This window comes from Thalia democratica, chromosome 4 (genome assembly GCF_965202585.1).
Source record: "Thalia democratica chromosome 4, ktThaDemo2.hap1.1, whole genome shotgun sequence".
NCBI classification, from domain to species: domain Eukaryota; kingdom Metazoa; phylum Chordata; class Thaliacea; order Salpida; family Salpidae; genus Thalia; species Thalia democratica.
Window position 1 is genome coordinate 26,105,808 of NC_139168.1, and position 20,070 is coordinate 26,125,877.

A 20,070-nucleotide genomic window follows, 5' to 3' on the forward strand; every position below is an offset into this window, starting at 1 on the left:
TATAATTATTGTGATCGTTTTAAGCTGAACTAAAACAAACGTATTAAATGCTTTTAAAAGTGAAGTTTTTCTTGTAAAATTGTTTTGCCTTTATTCTAGGCCAAGTTTGACTACAAGTCATAGACATTTAGGCACTTTGTGTTTTAACCGTAATAAAAATATTAACTCTTCATTTGTTAATTTATAAAGAATTGTTTATTGTTTTCTGATGTACGCTAAAGTGATAACAAAATATAAAAGAAAATTTTAAACATCCAAAAATTGCTTTAAGGCTTTTAAACTCTAGCTTATAGCCTAACTTTTGTTTTATAAAACTTAAAATTTTATCTGAACGTTTGTTTTAGTAAAACTAGCAAGTAGTTTAAACCTAAATATATATTTATATATATCTTAGCATTTCTTAACTTTTTATAAAATGAAGCTAAGATGACGAAAGCCTAACAAAAATCTGACATATTTTTCATATAAAACCGTAAAAAATTCTATACTTTTCAATTTATTTGTTTAGACCTTGCCAAAGCATTAAAATCGTTCATTTAAACTTTGTTTTATTTTTTAATAAAATTTTTATAAGTTTTAATTGTAATTTTATGTTTAATATACTTATTACAATAAAATTCGGTTAAAGGTACTTCAATAAAGTTTTATGCTACTTATCAAACAGTAAGGATAAGTATATAAATAAGTAACTTTATGTTTATTTGATAAATATTCTTAAATATTCATAAATTCTAAGTTTTTAAATTTCTAAAAAAAAAGAAAGTTTATAAATGAATTGTTTCCAAACCATGAATCGGCTGCAGTTGTAAGGTTTTGGAACTTCTTCAATTTTTAAAACTATGCAAATAAGGTAAAGTAATAATACAAGAACATCTTTGTGACATCTAAATCCGTGTCCTTAACCGTGTTAACCTTAAGATTTTTTTAATCTTAATCTCTATCCTTTCGTATCAAAATATGAAAAAGTTTAATAAGTGAAGACTGACATTAAAAGTAAGTTAATTATTAGCCAATCTGAACCATCTTAGATTTAAAACTAACAGCTAAATCATATCAAAACATCTAGGGAAAATAATATCTAAAAACTGTTTTTGTGTATAAAACGGTAATTATTAAATTGAAAAATCACAGAACTTGTTACAGTAGAAAACTCCAAGATAATTATATATTTAAGTAATCTTTTAAATAAAATTATTTTATTAAGTAAAAGAAAAATGCAAAAATCTTAAACTCTTTAAATAGCTAATATAATAATATTTTTGATTAATAAAAGAGTTATGATATATCAAAAAAGTAGTTCTTGAAATAATATAATAAAAAAAATAATAATGTTATAGTTGTTAATAAAAACAATAAAGCCTGCTAATAAGAAATCATTATTACAATACTGAAGTGAAACTACCTTTGAAGTCCTTTTTTATTAAAAAAATAATTTGTTAATATTTAAACCAATATTAAACTTTAAAAATGAATGTTTCCATTTATGTAATTAATCAGCTTTTGCTAATTAGTTAAACTTTTATATGTTTTAGAGATTAACTGACAACTTTAATTTTAAACTTCTATCTAGTTATTTTACTGATTCTAATATTTAAAAACCTCTTCACGTAAACGTCTAATATTTTTCAGGAGAACACTTATTTATATTTGCTTACTCGTTTTAGCTTAATTAAGTCGGATTTTCAAAGTGATTGGTAATATCTCAATTTTTTTTGCATATGTTTTTTTTTTGAGATAAGATTTAAAACAAGTGATTTGAATAATGAATTTTAAATAAGTTTTATGTTTAATATAAGTTTAAATTACTTTGTGAATTTAATGACCGAAAACTATGCTATATTAAATTAAATACTTTCTTTAAAAAACATATGTTATAGATAAATAAATATGTGCTTTGCCTAATTAAACTAAGTTAGCATTCGGTCTTTATCTACGAAACAACGGGCTTTCTAAAACTTAAATCAACTTGGTCATAGTAAAAGTATATAATATTTAATTAATTAACACGTTTTTTACCTTAGAAACTTTTAAATATCTCTTGTATATCACGCTATGATTAGAAAGTTTTAGTTTTATAATTTGTTTTTAAATTTAGTTAAAAAAACTTTAAGCATTTTTGATACTTAATTGTACTTACGGGACTTAATGAGGTATTTTATATAGTTTATAAGAAATGTCTTTTATATCTTGTTATACTCAAAACAAAATGAGTAGAGAAGCTGCAAGAAAGAGACGTGACCTTTTATTAAAAGTAAACGACCATGAAGAGCTGGTAAGTAGTTTTGAAGACTCTTTGGAGAGGGTGTTTTACGGCTACATTTCATATTCAAATATGCAATTCAACTACTTGTACTGTGGCGTGAAGGATAATGGTATTGTCAAAGCAGGCCTAATTGATAATTTAGATAAATTTAAAAATTCTTGTAAGAAGTTTTCAAAGTTTAAAAAACTAATTAAGTTCACTATTTATCCACATATAAATCAAGAGGGTGATGTGACTTTTAAAGATAAAATTGAATACCGTTTTAATTATGAAGAAAGCATCATGTTTATTGATAAGGAAGACCTGGAAAACGTGGCTGAAAAGTTTGTTGAGATCGACCAAGATAAAATTTCTTGCAAAAGCTTTATAACCTGCGAAATGAACGAAAACTTTATAAACTTAAAAGAGAAAATTTCAAAAGTAAAAAAGCTACTAGCTGGAGACGATAGCGAAATTGAGACACTGGAAATAAAATTGAAAACAATTGAAAAAGATATCAGAAAACTTCAAATCCAATTGTATTTCAACAACGCAAAGATAACTGCAAAAATTTTGAAGAACAAAAGCAAAGAGTACTACCACAAATACGTAGTGAAAAAGCAGTACACATTTGAGTACGGACATGGTCTGACTAACACCAGTGAAAAATGTGCGTTTTGCCAGCAGCTTTTTACTAGCTCGCAGTCCGTGACAAAGCTGAGGTGCGGACACGTGTTTTGCACTGGTTGCATTGAAAAATGGCTGGAAAGGTCCGTTACGTGTTGTAGATGTAGAAAAAATCCGAGAACGATGTCTGTGAAAAATTAGGGTTTTCTATCAAAATTTATGTTGGGAATTACTTCAGATTATTCTAATTCACTAAGCGTATTTTAGTCTGTTAAAATGATTATAAATGATATAACATAAAGCTGTATAATAAATAAAGAAATTAAACACTTCAGTAGGTTTATGTATTTTTCAATTTTAAAATTATTCTTAACTTGTTTCTTTTTTCTCGGAAAGCAAAAAATTAAAATTTCATTTATAGTAACTACTTAAAATAAAATGTTTGTACTAAAATAAGTTAAAAACATAAGAAATTTAACGCTTTTATTAAAGCAAAGACTATAAACATTCAAAAAACTCTCTAACATATTTGAACAGTTATTAAATACGTTATTTTAAATTTGCTTTCTATATAATGTTTATATATCAACTTAATGCTTAAAAAGTTAAGAACAACATTTGTTTATGTAGCCACACGGAGATGCGAACTAGATAATTGATTTATACTAATGTTCATAAATGTAAACTTGTAAATTGTTTATTACGCTAATATAGTTTATACAAATCAGAAAGTCAGTTTTAGCAATGTATCTGTTACACAAAAGAACCACAAAACATTACTATATATACTACTTTTCAAGATTATGGTTAATTAAATAAATAACTTTGAAAAGGATTAAAACTTAAAAGTAAATCAAGTTTAAATAAATGATAATTTTAAACTTTAACTAATTAAATCTAAAAAATAGTTATATAACTCTAGTCAATTAAATGTTGTATAAAAATCAAATTACTTTTATAGTTTCACCATAAATCAGGATTAAATAATTTTCACGTGTCGTAATAAGAAGTACATAAAAGTTTGTTTATTGTAAGTTAAACATCTTGCCTGTGTAGTTGTGAGGCGATTTATTCTAAGCATATCTTGCAACTTTGCTTTAGACATGAGGTTCTCAAAGATCTCTCAATGTGATAAATGTAAATATATAAATATATATTTTTTGCACACTAGACAGTCTAGTAAAGAGATAAGCAACGTACGGCAACGTAATCTAAATACTTAATAAGTAACAAAAGGGTTGATCACGCCAATTCGATCATCAGACCACAAGTTTCTATAGACTGAGACCAGTTTCGTCCTTATTAAGACTCATCAGTCAGTCACAACCGAAAAACTTGCAGTCGTCAATCTACAAACGATTTATCATGCTTTCACATGAAGCAACCATTTGCTAGCAATGATCATGACGTCAGCATTGTCGTTTGCCGTGCAACGTTTAAAACATTGTCCACTAGGCAAGACATCTGGTACGCTCGTTTTAGTACGATCAACAAAAAACATCGGCGAAAGTCAGCAGAGCAAAAGCCTGGACTTTTGTTTGCCGTGAGACAAGCTCAAGTTTAAAAAAGGGTTGATCACGCCAATTCGATCATCAGACCCAACGACAATGCTGACGTCACTGATCATTGCTAGCAAATGGTTGCTTCAGGTGAAAGCATCATAAACCGTTTGTAGATTGACGACTGAAAGTTTTACGGTTGTAACTGACTGATAAGTCATAATAAGGACGAAACTGGTCTCAGTCTACCGAAACTTGTGATCTGATGATCGAATTGGCGTGATTAACCCTTTTGTAAACTTGAGCTTGTCTCACGGCAAACGAAAGTCCAGGCTTTTGCTCTGCTGACTTTCGCCGATGTTTTTTGTTGATCGTACTTAATAAGTATTAATTAATGTCATAATTGGAAATTTTGAGAAATGGAATCGAAACATAGACCGACTGGGTCCAAAAATTAGTATTCAGCCATATCCGAATCGCTTTTTAAATTTAGTACCCTGCCAGATCCGGATAATAATTTCTAAATAGGGTACGGCAAGATCCGGATCTAAAAAATGCCTATCTGACCGGATCCGTATACTGGATTAGGTAGATTACTAATTTTAATTGCTTCGGCCAGCCAGCCAAGGATTAAATTTTTTTAATCCGGACTGCCGATTAAAATGTTGGTGATCCCTAGTCTAGTTAAGGTTTCCGAGTTAAAGCAATATAAAACTACATTGGCAAAAAATTAAAAATATAACTTTTACTTATTCTGCTATCAGACGATTAAATAAATGAGTTTAGGATGCCATGGTCTTGCGTGCATAAAAAAAAGTAAATACAGTTTTTCAACCAGTTACAATTGCATTATTTTTAAATATTTTTTTTTAATTGTTATTATTTTCAATTATATTTAGCAACTAATTATTTGCTTCTTGTTTTGATGCATACGAAATAATACAATTAAAAATAAAGTTAGTTTTTCAAGTGTCAAAAAAGCTATACTAAATGATTTAAATTAACATACAAAATTAGTTTAAAAAATATTTTACAATTGTTTAGAAAGTTTTGCTTTTCATCTAAATTTATTTTCACCGTAAACTAAAGTTTGTGTACACTATAGTTAACAGTGCACATTTTAAGCTAAAACATAGGTTTTAAAATTAAATATTTTATGCGCTTATCTATTAAACATGATAAAAAATAAATAAAAGTTTTACTGCATTTGTTTTACAAACCATCAAGATTTAATTAATGACATAAAAACTTTAATATTTTAGTTAAGCTTTTAAGACACTGAAAATCTAATTTTGTTTTAGATTGTGTTATTTCGTATCCATCAAAATAGTTACACATAAATAGTTGCTAAATATAATTGAAAATCGTTAAACCTATTAACTTTTAAAATAGAATTAATATAAAAAACATCAATAAAACAACAACTAACGAGTGAATATTTAATTATTACAAAAAACTGTTTAGTTATAATTTTTATTTTCAGATTTTTGAAGATTTTTAAATAGGAAGAGTTTAAAGCTACAGGCAGTTTTTTCCAAATATAAAGGTTGTAAGTTTCAATTAGTTCTAACTAAGTTGTGAAGTAATGTTTATATAAAAAGGTCCCTGTAGGATTTAAAAAATATCACGGAACAAAAGTTAAAGGAAAAAAACAGTAACTACTTATACTTTGCTAAAGATCTTGTAAAACTTTTAAAAATCCTTTAAACAATTTCAAAAATCAGTAAAAAAAAACGCTTAAAATCTAGAAAAATTAACATGCTTTTCGAGTACTATAAATATTTCCAGTGTCTTTAGTTCACCAACTAACTATCTCAGTTTATAAACTTTATGTTAAAAAAATTCTAGCAATAAAAAGTTAAAACTAGAATTTTTAAGCCGTTTAATTATGTAACATTTTAGTTAAATCATTTATAATCAATTATTATCAATTTAAACTCCTGCAAAGTTTAATTATTTTATATTTGTTCAGTGTAACAAAATTTGTTCAAAATACTACTTACTGTTAGAAATAAAAAAGATTAAACAATCTACTAAATTAGTTTATAATACGCACTGGTAAAACCTAAATAAGCACTTTTTAGAATTTAGCCAAGTATATATACTAAAAGCTGAATCAATTCTTAAATCAGGTTTTATGGTATTTTAACAACAATAAGTATTTTATATTTACTTGTATCAGAATAAAACCTTTAAACTGTAATGTATCAGGTAAAGTGATATCAATATTCTTCGATTTCAAAAATAACTTAAACCAAGTAAATAAATTAATCATGTTGTTGTGTATGTTATAATGATTTTGTTATTAAAAAAATGTATTAGTTTAAAGTTATTATTCATTTTTTATATAAATAATTTTTTGATTTGTGGTAAATAGCTTTGCTAATTGAATTAAATTTAAACATTTTTTAGATTAATTGATAAACTTTACTTTTACAACTTAATTTTAAATCAAACTAATTAGTTTACTCCTAATACTGAAAATATTTCATTTGACAAACTCTTTGATACTTTTTTAGAATAATTAGTATTTAACGTTTTGTTAAAGTTTTAAAAATCATTTTCATATCAAATTAAAAATGAAATTTGAATAATTAAGTATCTTTTTATATTATACTTGAGTTTAAAGATTTTTTATTTCTAGAAGTTTAATTGTAGTTGCATAAAAAAAAGATTTAATACGTAAGAAGTGAATTTTATATACTACACTATCGTTTGCAGCTTGATAATAGTTTTTGAAGCTTAGTTTAAAAAAAGAGCTTGGTTTTTTTATAACTTCACTGTACTTATAGGTCTTAAGGAGGTACTTTATGTAATTTATAAGAAATAGGTCTTAAACATCTTGAGACACTCAAAACAAAATGAGTAGAGGAACTGCAAAAAAGAGACGTGATCTTTTGCTAAAAGCCAATGATCATAAAGAGCTGGTAGATAAATTTGAATACTGTTTGGAGAGGGTGTTCTACGGCTACATTTCCTATTCAAATATGCAATTTAACTACTTGTACTGTGGCGTGAAGGATAGTGGTATTGTCAAAGCAGGCCTAATTGATAATTTAGACAAATTTAAAAATTCTTGTAGGAAGTTTTCAAAGTTTAAAAAACTAATTAAGTTCACTATTTATCCACATATAAATCAAGAGGGTGATGTGACTTTTAAAGATAAAATTGAATACCGTTTTAATTATGAAGAAAGCATCATGTTTATTGATAAGGAAGACCTGGAAAACGTGGCTGAAAAGTTTGTTGAGATCGACCAAGATAAAATTTCTTGCAAAAGCTTTATAACCTGCGAAATGAACGAAAACTTTATAAACTTAAAAGAGGAAATTTTAGAAGTGATAGAGCTACTAGATGGAGACGATAGCGAAATTGAGACACTGGAAATAAAATTGAAAACAATTGAAAAATATATCAGAAAACTTCAAATCCAATTGTATTTAAACAACGCAAAGATAACTGCAAAAATTTTGAAGAACAAAAGCAAAGAGTTCCAGGACCAGTACTACCACAAATTCGTGATGAAAAAGCAGTACACATTTGAGTACGGACATGGTCTGACTAACACCAGTGAAAAATGTGCGTTTTGCCAGCAGCTTTTTACTAGTTCGCAGTCCGTAACAAAGCTGAGGTGCGGACACATGTTTTGCACTGGCTGCATTGAAAAATGGATGAAAAGGTCTGTTACGTGTTATAGATGTAGAACAAATCCGAGAACGATGTGTAAGAAAAATTCTAAAACTTTATGATAAAGTTTATGTTGTGAAAGTACTTCAACTCAATTCAAACCACATTTTTAGTTTTGTTTAATAGAATATTATATTTAGTTTATTGTGGATGTTCGGCTATCAAAGTATGGCAAGTTCTAATTCTGACAATTCAAATTCTTCGCAAATAATTTAAGGGGTCACCACTCAAAAATTAATGTATATTTGAAAGTAATAAAAAAGTTGAATGTAGGTCTTATCAATACCTACATTTTTAGTTTTCGCAAGTTTTAAATATTTTTTGAGATATAGCTAAAATAAGTTTTAAAATATGGTATTTTTTAAATTTTTTAATTATCTTGAAAGAAAAACTTGCAAAAAAAAAACCACTTTAGATATAAACAAGACCTAGATAAGCTTTTTTGAGTATTAGTAATTTATGAAGTATGGTCTCTTTAACTTATTTTTAAAGAATTTAATCTTAGTAATTTTATTGTCTAAAATAAAATTGTCCTGTAACTACTGACTACATAGAGCTATAATATAAGGTAAACTTTTTAAAATACTACAGTTTGAGTTTTTTTTATTCAAAACATAATTTAACTTTCTCTTACTTTAAATCCAGTCGAAAAATTAAAGAAAACATTTCATATTTGTATTTAGAGCTTGAATATGAACTTCTATACTTAAATAAGTTAAAAATATAACATAATTACCTTTTTAATTGGATAAATTTAATTCAAAGCACACTCTAAACTAAATTTAACTACAATTTTAGAAATTTGCTTCCTCAAAAAAAAAAGTTTCAATTTAGTTAATTTTGAAATAATGTAAAAGCTAATTTTTTTTTCATTTAAAGCTAACTTTTAATTTATACTTTTATATTTGATTTTCTTTAAAATTATTTAAGTGCTAATGATGAAAAGAGAATTAGTTAACAATATCTTTTATACAACAAAAAGTACAAAACAACATTACTTATGTATTAGTAACATTAAAGTTCCGGACTAGCAGCAACTTTTATAAAGGTAAAACTTTTTTTGTTGATCAGTCGAAACAATAAAAACACTTGAGTTGGTTATATAGATCTTAAAGAAGTTAATAAAATGGTAAACTACAAGTTTAGAAGTATGACATAATTTCAAAAATATAAAACTATAACAAATTTTGACAATTAAGGCTGTTAACGCATTAATAATTGTTATTTTAGACCAGAAACTTTTTAAAATCTATTAAGAAGAAGTAATCCACATTGTTAATCAAATAGTTTTAGCTTTATCGTGAAACCTACAAAAGTATTTAGTTTTTGTGAAGAATAAAGTAACAAATGATGTTAAACAGACGTTAAACAGAAACTACTTTTGTTAAAGGAGTTAATAGCATTTGTCATTTAATACCCAAAATCTATTTTCATTTTTTTTTCAAAAATTTATTTGTTTGGTTACAATAACAGTTGCTTAGTCTAAATTGCAGCATTTTCTATCTGGTTATTCGTTGGGTTGTTTTTTGAGATTAATATTTTGAATGAAGTTCAGAATGATTGCATTTTTTTTTAGCACGCCCATGTAAAAAAAAAAGTTATAGATGTATATATTTGAATAAAAAGAAAAGTATTAAAATAGTAAGTTGAGATAACTGTTTCAAGCAAACTTATGTTAAAAATTCTCGTTTTCCAACGAAATCAAAAAATGAAAAAGAATCATCTTTTTTATGTTTACAAATATTGTTTGCTTTCTTTTATTACAACTTTCGACTTCCACAAGTACTTAAAATATTTAAAAACAAATTTTCAAATAGAAGGAATTTTTTTTTGTTATTATTATTGTTTTTTTATTAAGTGAATAAATGTTACAGTTCTTATCTTTATATTTTCATTTGTAAAAGTTAAGTTCAATTATTGTAGAATTAACTTCTTTAAAATTACTGAAAAATTATAAAATATTTTGTTCATCTATTAAAATGTAAAATTCATTCACTGTACAAGTAATATTAATATATAAAAAAGATAAATTACACTTTTAGCACAAAATACTGATAAAATTTAATGTAAAAACATTTCAGGGTTTTACATTTTTACCTTTTTTAAATAAGTTGTAATTTATCATTCAAATATTCACATGTTTTCTATTAGGATTGGTAATCTCTTTTTATAAGTTAATTTAAAGTTACATATTTTTTTCATTTCTTATGTTATTGGACAAGTTTTTAAATACGTTTTTAAACACAAAATTCATTTAACTTTCGTTTCGTTCAACTGGTTGTTTTATTACTAAATATTCATATATTTAGATTATAAAAAAATATAATTTTTTTAAGCATATTGTGTACGTCTCGATAACCGAAAGGTTACTTTGTACACCAGATCCTTAGTTCAAACTTTTTGAGCGCTTTTTTATCGTTCAATAAGCAATAATATTATAAAAACTACGTTTTTTTAATATGTTATTCGGTGTGCATCAAACTAAAAATAAGCAAATAAGTAGTGGCTAAATAAAATAAAAATCATTGAAAACTGTTTACTTATAGATACAATATTAGCAGAATAAACAACAAAAAAATAAAACTGACGAATGTTTTCAATTTTTTATTAAAATCAAATTAGTAATAGCAAATTTATATAAAACGTAATTTATATACTTTTTTAATATTTCAGAGTTTTAGAGGTGTAAATAAAAAAAAATAAATGTTAAGCTAAAACCGGTTTTTTGTTTCTCAAAATATTTAATTCTTTTTTGATAAATGCTAAACTAGTTTTAAGAAAATATTTATATAAAAAGTTCATACGGTGTTTTAAAAATTATTATTAATAAAAATTAAAATGTAAAATGTACTTATGTATTACAAAAGATCTAGTAATACTTTTAAAATCCCTAACATATTAGAAAAGTAATTGTAATTCAAATTAAAGAAAAATACACTAACCAACTTGTTTTTTGGATACAAAAAATTTGAATGAGGTCCTTTAACCAACCGACTAATGGCCTCAGTTTATAAAATTTAATTGAACATGAATTCTATAAACAAAAATTTGTTTGTAAATACAAAAGACTTTTAACTATGTAACACTTTATTTAATTTCTTAATATTTTATTCAAGCTCTTGCAAAGTTTAGTTACTTTATATTTGTTTAGTGTAACAATATTTATTCACAATAATATGGCTTTTAAAATAAATATAAATCAGACACTTTGTTTAATTAACGTATATGCTCATAGATAAAAACTAAACACTAAAGCACTTCTAGAGTTTTATTAAACAATGAATACATGTATAGCTATATCAATTCTTATATCAAGTTCTCAGATATTTTTACACTAATAAATATTTCATGTTTTCAATTGGGCTTTAGCAATAAAATGTGGATATCAAATTATTACAACAAAATAATTAACTACAAATCTACTTCTTACTTAACTTTTAAGAAGAGATAAAAAAAAAATTAAAATTATTTCGCTTTCTAAGAAAATTTTTCAACTGTTTTGTATCATTTAAGTGGTATAAATATAATTATAACTCAAAAAAAAATCTAAATCAATTTATAACCATGTTTTTGTGTATAATAAAACTAATTTAATGTTTAGCTCTGAAGTTTCTTAATCATTATGTAAGTGGAATGTAAAAAACAAACTCTATAAAAACCTACGAAACACAATTGGCAAAATGATAATCGCAATGTACCATGTCAGCAACAAAAAAAAGTTTTATACTAAATTTTTGCATACCTAAATTAAATTACCATATAATCATTCTTAAAACTAAAATAGTTAAAGAAATAGAGCGTAAAAAATTAAACAAAACTTAACTAAATAATGATTTGGTTAATAGAAAAAAAAATACATCAATTGATAATTAATTAATCTTGAAACACTTCTATTAAAACAATAAGTAAGAACCGTTTCCAAAATTTTTTCTAAAGCTTCTAAAAAGTTTGCATCATCTTACCACGCTAAAGATTAAAAGCATCAAGCATTTAAATCACACCCAGTTTTTATTTTTATCATCCACATACAACAGTGCATGCTTATGATTGAATTCCTTCGAGTCTGAGCTTTGCTTGACGAAGCGACGATGGGTACTTGAATTTTTATTATTACTTAGTGAACTTCCATCATTGTAATAAGGATTTTCATTATTATAGTATTCGTTTCTGTAAACTGGAGCCGAATGAAGGTTTCCATCGTCACGGTTAAAACTATCATTGTTTTTCCTAATTGTTTAAGCCTTATTAACATTCATAATAAATATATTCGAAATATGTTTTCTTGTGATTAACAATTTATTTCTTTTTTCTTTTCTAGTTTCAAAGTTAATAAAAAAAGTGTTGAACTACGAAAAATACTATAAATTAAAACTTATAAGGTAACTGAAAATAGTAGATAAAAAATGTAAATTAAAAGAAACAATCAAAATACTTATAATTTGGAATTTCGTAGGTAGGTAAGAGGTCCTCATTTATTGTTGGTATTTTTGGATCAGCAGGAAATTTTCTGAGTCAATAAATTGTTTAAATTAACCACTTTTAAATATAGATACTAAATTTGAAAAAAAACTCTGAATAATAACTCAAGGTAAAAATTACTCACCAAAATAGCATATAGCTCAAGTTTGTGTAAACAATGTTTATGAAATTTTTCAAATGATAATAGAATATTTTGAAGCTTAAACGTTTATTACTAAAATTTCACTCGGAATTATTAATTAGACTTTAACATTTGTCTCTTCAAAAACTGTTTGTTTTAATCAAAAGTGTTTTGTAAAATAAATTTATTTTTAATAAAATTATCAAATTTAAAATACAATAATAGAAATAAAACATCTTACTTTTTGACGTATTTGTTTATCGACTTGCACGATACGATTATTAACTCCAAGTAGTTTATACAGCAACTGATCACGCTCAGTATATTCATTATCCTCGATATATAAGTTTTTTCCTGTAAATTATATTATCACTTATACTGAATTTTTACAAAGTTAAGATAAAACACTACCATTAAGTGTTTAATTATGATGTTTAGAATTGAAGTTGGTTGTTGCTGATAAAAGTTGCCCTAACGAACGGTAAGTAAAATTTATTATTTTAAAAATAAGTGTCGCTAAAATTTTCTTATAAATTTGTTGAAACTAGTTTTGACTTTAAAAACTACAGTTTTAATCTTATTCTTTTGGACACTTTCTAAATGTTGTAAGTTTCGTTTTATTTGTTAAAATCAAAACTAAATTCTTTGATTTAACTTTTTGTACAGCTTAATAATTACGTCATAAACAGTTTACTGTAGTGAATTTTTTTTTTTGTAAAGTAATTATTATCTAGTTTATTTTTTAGCCAAAATTAATTTTTTTAGTAAAAAAATATTTCAAAAGATCTAAAAGTTTAGCGCATTAAGCTAGTGGCAAATTCACTTAACTATATGATTCATAATGTCAGTAGACTGAAGATAAAAATTAATACATAGTATGTATTACATACTGTATACAACTTATAAAAAGAATTCTCTGTTTAAGTTAGTTTACCTTAAATTTATCTTCTAATTAATAACCCTGTTGCGTTTACATTCTAAGTGTAAAAACATAAATTCAATAAAACAGCCAAACACCTTGTGAAAACTTTAGATAGGTCTTTTTTTTTCTAAAATTGTTTTTGAAAACACAAAGGTTAATTTTTCTACCAAACTAGCTGGTAGAATTTGACCTGGTAGAATTTGAAACTTTTAGTAGATTTACATTGCTTTAAGAATTGTCAACATTTTTAACTTTGAACAGATCAATGCAAAATTGAAAAGTTAGTGCTTCTGATTAAACTGGTAACCAGCTCTACAACAAATCAATATGCATGAGCCCTTTAATAATTAAAAAGAAATAATGTTCAAAATACTAAATCTCATGCATTCTTAAACTCTTAAAACACGAGTTTAAAAATAGACAAGAGCTGGCCTTGAAAGAAAACACCACAAACTTACAAAAAATCTACTTAATGTCGATAGGTAAACTCTTTTACTCAAGCTAGCGCCTCGCAATATCTTTATTAAAAGAAACGCGTTAAAACATTCAAGAACATAGCTATGGAAACAACATATCATTATACACATCAATGCAAAGTGAAGAGTTTTTGTTTTCCAATAACAGTTGCTTCACGACGTAGCAACACAGCTGATACCTCTCGTAAATGAGAAATGAAATGCTCAAGTTTGTATTAATTCATGCATTCTTACATTCTTAGCGCAAATAGTTCAAAAATACAGAATAGCGCAATGTTGAAATGTTAAGTCTTAAGATTAAACTAACTGCTGCCTTCAAAACGCATGCTTTTGATTTAAATGCTAAACTTCTCAAACTTTACATTCCTAGGGAAAAAACGAAAATATAACTTGTAACTTTATACCAATTTATGCAAAAAAAAAAAACTTTTTCAAACCAAATTAACTGCCGGCTTTGCAACGAAATACAAATACTCATAGTTTTAAAAATTATACTTAAAATACTAAAAAAAATTTAAGCATTTGTACTTATTTTTAAAAAATACACGAGTCCAAAATTAAAGAACTAGAGCGGTTAAATGACAGTTCAAGTTCAGACAACTCAAGTTGCGAAAATTTACGTTCTTTAAAAAGTGTTTATCAGGCGTAAAAGAAAATAAAAGTAAAAAATGTTTGAAAAAAATTAAAAAAGCGGTTGTAGATTTATTTAACAAGATTATGAAATTAAATAAATAAACTAAAAAATACTGATTAAAAGAGTTTGTAAAAAATACTAATAATTTCTATATTTTAAAGCTTATTTTAGTCATATCTCTAAAAATAATTGAAATTTTGATACTTTTGATTTAAAAATAGACTGTAAGTTACAATTAATTCTAAATACTTTTTTTTTTCTCAATTAGTTTTTTTTCTTGAGTTGTGGACATTTTTTTCTAGGAATTCGATTTGTCGAAACTTGAACTGTTCGAGTTTGAACTGTCGTGCACCCGGAAAGTACTAAACTGGAGCTTTGAAAACATCATAAATTTACAAAAAGTTCAAACCAACCGTCGGCTTGGCAACGTAGCAATGGACGGATGAGTCGGACGTCCCCGCTATCCATGTAATATAGCACGCCTCAGCAACGCCCGTGTCCTCCTTGCTAGAGTGCCTGCCGTCGTACAGCGGGGCGCAGAAGAACAGCTGCTCGACGGAGGGGTAGAGGAAGTTGAGGAAGGAGTGCTCGGTCGGCAACTTTTTCCCGCGGATTATTCTCGTCTAAAACTTATGAGTGTCATGATGATCTTGTTGAGTTCTTGTCTTTTTCAGACAGCAAGTGAACAATGATTAAAAAGGAAAATTGTGTTATAATATATATTTCAATACTTTTTAATTGTGAAATATACAGCTCAGGATATTTAGAAAGTTTTTAAAAACTCACTCACAGTTTAAAGCGATTATGGTCTTTTATTTACTGTAAAAAATAGGTTCGTTTAATATTTTTTTAGCTGTGTGGTTTTGATACAAAGCTCTATGTACAAACTGCAAGTGAAAACATAACAAAACAACGTATTGATTATTAAAAAAAACTGATAGTAATAAACTTGTTTCCGTGCAAACGAACATTTTTTGCGAACATTTGCGCTCCCACGTAGAAGGACGCCACACTGATTGTCAGACTGACGAGCAAGTGAAGTAGGTAGATGAACGTAATTAAACCCGAAGATGCCACCTGGTGGTTAAAAGTAATAAAAATGCGCAACAACATTGTAAAACAACTTGAAAAATTAATTGGAATATAAAACTAAATTGCATACCTTTTATTTGGTAAGTTTAAAATATTTTTTTTTAAGTTTATATTAAAATTATTGTTAAAAAACATTTTTACAGAAGCTAAAAATTAATTTATTTTTTATCAAAAGCATTAAAATCAATGCATTGTATTTAGAAATTAAAACAATTCTTTTTATTATTTTAAAGCACCTTATATTCTAACAATAGATTAGTTTACAGACTTTATGTAGCAAACTACTTTTAAATATAATAGTTTTACCTTTGCTTTTTTATTGCCAATGAGTTTAGTTTTCAATTTGCTAAATATGTTAGGAGCACTATTTTGGTATTTATGCACTTTTTTATCCATGAATTTGTTTGTCTGTAATATGTTAGATATGTTTGTCAAAAATATTTTGTAAAACTATTTATTAGTAAGGTCTGACATTATCAAATATAAATGAAACCATAAGACAAAACCTTAAGCTTTTATTAGTTTACTTAATTATGTCAACTCTTATCTTTTATCTTATGATTTTTTAACTAAAAACTATTCAATAAATTATCTTTTTTTTATATAGCATCATTTAGCAACTGAATAATATTACACTTTTTGTTAACTGCAGGTAATAATAAATTACAATAAACTAAAAACAAATATAAAGAACAAAAAGAAACCTCTTTTTTGCACCGCTTTTCAATCTCGTGTTCAGTTAATTCACCCATCATGAGTCGGCCCTCTTGGTAGGTCGCAAACATGAAAAATAATATTTTCGGAACAAATTCAGCAAGCAACTGTTAATGTTTAAGAGAATTTTATCAACTTTTTCAATTAGAGTTAAGTTTATGTTTTTTGCTTATATATATTATCTATAACGAGTATTTATTGTACTTTTTAACATACAAAGGCTATTTTAAAAATTAAGGCTCGTTAATAACCTTTTTTAATATTTTTGACAATTATTTTATTTCTTAGTGTTACGTAGAACACATTAATTGAAGACGTTTAGTGATAGAAATAAACTATTTTGAAAAGGCTAACAATATAAACTAATTAATAGCATTGAACAAAAATTCAACAATTGTAAGATTGTTTTAGGCTATGAAAAAATCTAGATGTATCTATCTTATCAATTGTTTTTATACAACTATATAGGTTTAAAAAGATAATGCTCATTTATCTTATTCAACTCATGAAATTATTTACTTTTTTAGATAACTATACATCTTTGTGAATTTTATTGTATAACTCTTAGAATGCAACAATTAGTTTAACTGACAGTTTACAATGAAATGAATTTTCAATCACGTTAAAAAACTTACTTTACTAGAAACTTTTTAATTAATATAAAACATATACATAGTTATATTTTAGAAACAAAACTTAAATATGTTTAAATTGTTTTTTTTTCTAATTATATTTAAAATGGTAAGTAATAGAACTTTTTAAATAAGATAGTAAGAGATAGTATTTTTTTTTGCATTTAAAAAACTAAGTTGAATTATTTTAATCTAAAACAAATTAGAAAAATAAGGTAAGTAAATCTACTAATAGTTTTATTTAGTGGTAATAGATACTTAAATTTAGATCAGGGTTTCCCAAAGTAGGCCATGACAGAAATTTAGGGGGCCATGAGGTCATAAACTTACAATAGATATTCTGGAGTTAATTTGCAGAGTAAAAAAAAGGTCTTATGAATTTTAATGGTAGTTTTGAAACTTACACTAGATATTTGGGGTTGAGGGGCCATAGTTTTTTTAAATTTATTGTAAGAGGGCCTTTTGAGAAAAGTTTCGGAAACCCTGATTTAGATTGAAAAAGACTATATGCAAGTTAACACAATTAAAACTCAATTATTAAATGTGTAAGTGCAAAATTCATTTCTAACAGACTTTGAAATAATCTAAACATATTCTCAAAGTTTACTATAATACTTAAGACAGATGCAAAAAAATTGTAAGGATTTAAGAAAAGTATCACAGCTAAAACATTTTAAAATACTAAACCTTATCATTTTATTGATAGATTATCATACAAACATTAATGATAAAAATTTGTTAGATGCTTATTTTTTTCTGACAACCTTAAAAAAGACTCTTTCCTGACTAAAGTATTTAGTCATATAGTGGTAAAATTGTTTAATTCTTTTCGTACATTTATTAGAAAAACTTTCCTTAATAACTAAAAGATTTGATTACAACAAAAAAAAAAACTGGCATTTTAAAAACAATATCAAAAGTAAGAATAATTTTAAAAAGTTAATACAAGTATAAAATTAATATTTCAAACAGTTTGAATCTAGATTTAAAAAAAAAAGAAGTAAACTAGTACTCACTAAGTTAACACGACTGTCTACTTTCGGCTTTATACCTTACATCAGACCGAAATAAAAACAACAATTTCATTGTAGATACAAAACTTATTAATCGGTAAGTTTTCAAAGCAAACACTAGATATCAAGTGCGCACAATAAACTTAAAACACAGCAGAAACGAACACCGGATGCTTTAAACACAACGAAACCAACCTGCCAGGACCAGAAGGTGCGGTGGGACATCCCCATCGAGTTGAAGCACTGCCCCTCGCACGCCTCCCTCATATCGACTACGGGGCATTCGAACCGCGAGCGCTCGTCGATGTAAACTGGAATAACAAAATGTTGTTTAATCGCGCCGCTTTATCATGTAATAAATTGTGAACGTTACTGATGTTCAGCGTTTGTGTTCAAGCGGTTGAAAACGGGTCGGTTGGAATATTTAAGTTTTATGAGTTTTATTCATTCATAGTATTGAGCAAATGATGAAAAGCAGCGATTTTTAACCTGGGTTAAGTTTATCCCTGGGGGTAAGTTCCTTTTTTTTAGGGAAAAATTTTTATTGTTACAAGTTATGTAAACTAATGTTTATTAATCGCATTATAATTTATAATTTAGTATCTAATTGTAATTTTTTTAACTTGAACATAATCTTTAGATTTTACCATTTTAATTTTAAATAAGCTTAAAATTCAAAAATCTGTTTTTTTTCCTGAAAACTAAACACTATTTTGTAGACTAAAGTTAAATTTTGTAATAATATTTTTAAAAGCGGTAAAACTAAAAAAAGGTTAAGAACCACTGATGTAAAGTAATAATTCAGCTGTACACTACGTGTGAAAAACCATTGTTTACACATGACTACTTATGTCAGCATGGTTGTGGCGAATGCAATAGTTAAGTAGATTTAATTCTTCGATCACTTTAGAATAGTTGGATAAACGTTTCTAATAGTGGGCAATGTAAACTACTAAAAGGAAGTTCTACATATCAGGGTGCGATAAGTATCATTACAGGGTAAAAAAAATATTGAAGGGCCGATATCTAACGAGGGAATCGATTTTCCTTTAAATATCTGCAACTTTAAAGTGACTAATTATAAACTGAGTTTTACAAACCCTGCTTAAAAAATAAGATCAAGATTTGATAGAAAAAATGACTCCAAGAAGTATTCTCAGAAGCATATTCAATGTTTCAGTACAAAAGAATGAAGTTGTGTTAAAACTATATAAGCAAGGTCAAGCAGTTAAAATTTATGAGTTATTATAACCATCAATCAATGTCAAATAGTTAAATATTAAGAATAATTATAAACTTAGAACAATGAAGATCAGTATTTATCAGCTTACTAATGTTGAAATTAAAGATTGCAAATCAGTAAAAAATTGATAAAAAGTAAATATCATCTGAAGCATAAAATTATATTAACCTTTTTGAAAAAAAAAACTTTAGCTTAGTTTAAAATTTTTCTGCACATGTTTATAAGCATTGCCCAGCGACAAATTAGCACTGGTCTTTACTAAGTAAGTAGTGACGATAAGCACAGAGTGAAATTTAGCACGAAGTTGCAGCTGAAAGCAATTATGCTATTGAAATTTATAATAACAAACACAAAATAATTAATTTTCGATAACAAAAATTAAAAAAAAATAGGTTATAAGTCTATCAATTAATTTCTATACTTTAACAAAGTTTTTTAAACACAAAACAAAAATAAGTTTAAAGGTACAATTTTAAATTAAAAAAACTGAATAAGAGAAGAAGCTACAAATTGTTAATTACATGTATAACTGCTATAAAACAACTAACTGTTTCTTACTGTGATGCTTAGCAAGTAGAGGCGGAAAAAGAAGAGAACAATGAATGATAACACGTTGAGTGAAGTCCCATACCTGAAGAACTGCGAATAGTTATAAAAATGTTAGTACAAGCATTTTTATCTAGTTTAAA